Genomic DNA, 4,505 nt, shown 5'->3' with positions numbered 1-4,505 from the left:
TGTAAAATCATTTTATAATCTATTTATCAGTTCTTTCTCTTTATGCAGATAGTGTCTTCATTTACATGCCTTTTGTAGTTAATCTGGGTATTTGTAATAGTGAAAATGTTACTTTTTCTGGGAACAGTATCTTTGCTGGCCAGTTCTTACTGTTGGATTCCCTGGGGCTGCTTTTCTCCTTAGCTCAACTTCTGACAGCAGAGCTGATTCTCACTCTATTTAAAATAGAGCTGTTGGTTGTTTTTTTTTTTTATATCAAGGCAAGGGGCTTGGCTAATCTAGACTTAGCTTGCATGGCATCAGTTGCCTTCATCATATAAGCAAGCACCCTAAATACTCTCAGGTTGATCAAAAGTGGTCATGTTAACTAAGGAGTTAAAAATATTAAGCTTTATTTAAATTTGCTTTACAAAGAGTGAATGAGACACTCCCAAGTTTTGCAACCTTTACTATCTGTGAATAGGACACATAGGGTGATCATTTTATGTCTGAAATGGGAAAAGTTTAAAAATCTAAGACCCTTATACTAGCATGTCTTAAACGCTGACTTATGGACTCAGCAGTTGAAGATTACCAATCTATGCTTTTCTCTTCTATAGTCATTGAACTCTGTTCACAGCTCTGTTGTATTATAAATTATCCTTCATTTGGTAAATAACAGAGTAAGAAGGAGCCACCTAAAATGTAATAACAGTAACAGGGGAAAGAAACCAAATAAACATGGCTCAGACTCCATGCTTTATGATGAAGACTCCATAGATATAATGGTGATTAAGAGAGGGATTGTTGGCTTTTTATTCGTTTTCCCCCCACAGAGTTGAATCCTTGAGAAAAAAAGAAAGATGATCTTGGAAATATTCTAGATATAGAACTTGAAAAGTATAAGGGCCCTGAAATTATAAATATTCCTTCTTTAAAAAAAAAGAATGTGGAAGTGAGAATGGAAACATGTTTCTGTGTATACAATTAAACATTCAGCAGGTGGCAGCAGAGCTATATCTTCTGGGTGATGAGAATGGTATTGAACTTTGAGGATCATCTCACAGAAATCTTAGCCATACTTGCTCCATAAATCAGATTATTAGGTCAATGTCACAGAGAATAACAGTTTCTCTCTCCCATTAAATAGGCTATGACTCTCTGAGGAACAAGGTGTTTGTTGGAGGAGACTTGCAAATCTCTTATTGTGAATTGTGACTTTCATAACTCAATTTCTCCACCTAAAAGATTGGAAAAAAGGTATATGAGCTATTCCTATCAAGGCAATGAGTGAGTATAACTGAAACTATGGGTAAATAATTTAGGTGAAATGTAATCCTAGGAAAAAGGAGATGAAAAGTTGAGTTAGGAAGCAGTAGAGTGCCAAGGACCAGGAAAAGAGACCCTGAGAATAAACTGATTCACAAAAGAGATTCAGTGTGTTGGTCATTGGAAATGGAAGATGTTTGAGGAGGTTTGACATTCAGAAATGGGCCTAAGATCAATTAGAAATGTATTAGGAGCACAGAAAAGCCTACAACATGTCATCCAACTGTTTAGAGTTATCTAAGTAATGTGGGGTCATTGACACTGAGTCAAAACCATCAGTTCTGAGAGTCTCAGTGTCAACAACATTCCCCAGTCCTTTGGCACTAGTTCTAAGAGAACTATCCGAAGTTCAGGAAAGAAACTTCTCCCTGGGAGGAAGAAGGTGTTCTTCCTCTTTTTGAATAGAGCAAGACATGCAAATTGGGTCCCTCCCACTGGATGAAAAGCAGCCCCAAACCTGTACCTGTACCTCTTGTGGGAGACAAACTCAAGTGCTCTGTGTCCTTCCCCACAGAGGACTAACCTGGAAACTCACCATGAAATTTAGGCTGAACTGGATTTTCCTTCTGACCATTTTCCAAGGTAGTTTTATGGAGAGGAAGGGACAATGTGAAGTGGTGACTTCATGTGACTATTGACTTTAATGTAATGTCTCTGTGTTGCAGGTGTCCAGTGTGATGTGGAGCTGGTGGAGTCTGGGGGAGATGTGATACAGCCTGGGGGATCTCTGAGCCTCTCCTGCAAAGCTTCTGGATTTACTTTCAGCAATTACACATGAGTTGGGTCCGCCAGGCTTCAGGAAAGGGACTGGAATGGGTTGCAAGCATTAGTGGTAGTAGTAGTACATACTATGCAGACTCTGTGAAAGGCCGATTCACCATCTCCAGAGATAATGGCAACAGCATTATATCTACAAATGACTTCCCTTGAGACTGAGGACACAGCTGTGTATTACTGTGCAAGAGACACAGTGAGGAAAAGGAATGTGAGACCTGATAAAAAACTTCCCCTGCCAGGAGGTGAAGTGTCAGTGAGGCAAGAAGTGGACTGAGCTCATGATGCACAAAGTAAAAGATGCCTATATCCAGGAACAGGTATAGTGAATTTCTATTTTGGCTTGTGGTGTTTTTTTTCTCCTGTCCCAGGAGAAAGCAACTTTTCCAGTACCTAGCTATCATTCTTAATGCCTCACTCTCAGTCCCACCTCTACCCCATAATTAATTAGTAGTTATGTATCGTCCATTCTACTTTTATCAGAAATCTACTGTACTCTACCTTCTCTCCTGAAGGTACTGCAACCACCCTGAGGTAGTTCTTTCCCAACTCATACCTGGACTATTATGCTAGCTTGATATTTGTTCTCCCAGCCTTAGTACTCTCTTCACTCCAGTTCACAGGAAACTCAGCTATTAATATCACCTTCCTGAAACATAGATCTGACAGTTTTTCCCAAGTTCTGGTGAATCCAGAATAAAATATAAGTTCTGATTTGGCTTTTAAATCCTCTTTCAGCATGGCTCCTTCCTGTCTTATTCTACCTTAGTCTTTTCCACATGCTCATCAATCCAATGACACTGATCTCCTTGCTGTTCCTTTCACAACAGATTCCATCTCTCTACTGTGTATTTTCACTGGCTGGAATTCTCCTCCTCCTCATCCCTGCCTCCTGGCCCCTTGACCTCCTTAAATCTTACCTAAAATACACCCCACCTTCTACTTTCCCCATCCTCTTTAATTCCACCTTTATGCTGCATATATATGTATACACACACACACACACACACACACACACAGATTAGATAAATAGATAGTGCGTTATTATTTCAATGTTGTCTCTCTGAATAAGAGTGACCACCTTAAAAAGAGGTACAATTTTTTGCCTTTCTTCATATCCCCAGTACTTAGCGCTGTGCTTGGCACATAGTTTACTATGCTAAATAAATACATACTTGTTGCTGATTGACCTTCTGTTCCTTTTTGAATTTGGCTCTCCTAAATTGCTGAGCTTTTTCTATTTCTGATTTCCATGTTATATACATAATGAGTAAATTTGCCAACATTTTAACATGTCCGCATGAGGTATAACAAAATATTGAACATTATTATGAGTTAAATTTAACAAGAAGGTAAATTAAGGCACCTTTCTCTAAGCAAGAATACATTCTATAGTCAAGGCTGGGAACCTGAGAACAAGATGGGTCAACAACTACCTCAGTCTCCAGACAGAGATCCCAGCTCTCCTTGTATAGATTTTGGCTTGTACAGAAGAAAGAACAGTACAGGATAGGTGACATCAAGGGCTTGAGGTCAACATGATTTTTACATAGGTGAAGTGTGGGGAACAACATGATTGTTTGGAAATTTGGAGTGGGTCCTAACACCAACCCTCCTTCTTTCCCATTTATGACTAAGAAGTGGTTATTTTGAGTCTACTTTCATGTTAGAAGATAGTGGTCTAGACTTCTTCTGATAGCAAACCAGATAGCCCTGAAGGATAGTTTGGTGGTGTAAAGATATTAGACCCAATTCCCTTATGGCAAACCATATTCCCTCAGGGTTAGCAGAATTCCTTCAGACAGGAATACACACTGATTAGCAAGAGAACTGGATTTCAAACTTAACCCTTACAGGTCAGCTGAATTCTGAACTAAGTTTAGAGACATAGAACCATAACTAAGTACTCAGTTATAGGGCATAATCAATTAATTGTAAATAAGATAAATGAGAAAATGATACAGGATCCATTTTAATCTTCTCAGTATTATATGCATACAGCCATATCACATGCATTATGCATAGATTAAAAATGCCTTTACAAAGAGACTAAAGAGTGTCCCACTCACAACTTGTAATCCAGTATAAAAAAAAGTGTTTATAGCTTTAGCTGATGTAAGTAATTTCATTAATCAACCTGAGAGGATTTTTAGGCTTGAAGTATGAAAGGAACTGACTCTACATGAGGAAGTTGTAGGACTGGCTAACCAGTAGAATCCCAAAACTGTTAAAGCAAATGGGCAAACCCTGCTCAAATGAGTTATTAAAAAGGATTTAATTCATTTTTAAAAGTAAGGAAATTCTAGTTGCTCCTCTCAGGTGCCTTCTTACCCTGACACCTGAGCTTTTTATACTCAATAGCAATTAGTCACTGCCTCCTCAGCAATGTTGACTCCATTGGCACCAGAACAGAAATGTTTAGA

General features: G+C 38.7%; 1 long non-coding RNA gene across 1 annotated transcript; it reads left to right on the top strand.

The window, feature by feature from the left end:
- The first annotated feature begins 1,749 nt into the window (after positions 1 to 1,749).
- On the top strand, positions 1,750 to 2,418 carry LOC110204253 (uncharacterized). The gene is made up of 2 exons (XR_002323253.2): positions 1,750 to 1,890; positions 1,974 to 2,418. It is a non-coding gene; the product is annotated as an uncharacterized LOC110204253 (long non-coding RNA).
- The last annotated feature ends 2,087 nt before the right edge of the window (positions 2,419 to 4,505 follow it).

The sequence above is a fragment of the Phascolarctos cinereus genome, unplaced genomic scaffold (assembly GCF_003287225.1).
Source record: "Phascolarctos cinereus isolate Bilbo 61053 unplaced genomic scaffold, phaCin_HiC Scaffold_169;HRSCAF=742, whole genome shotgun sequence".
NCBI classification, from domain to species: Eukaryota; Metazoa; Chordata; class Mammalia; order Diprotodontia; family Phascolarctidae; genus Phascolarctos; species Phascolarctos cinereus.
Note: the sequence above shows the minus strand (reverse complement) of the source record. Positions and strands in the feature narration are given on the sequence as shown.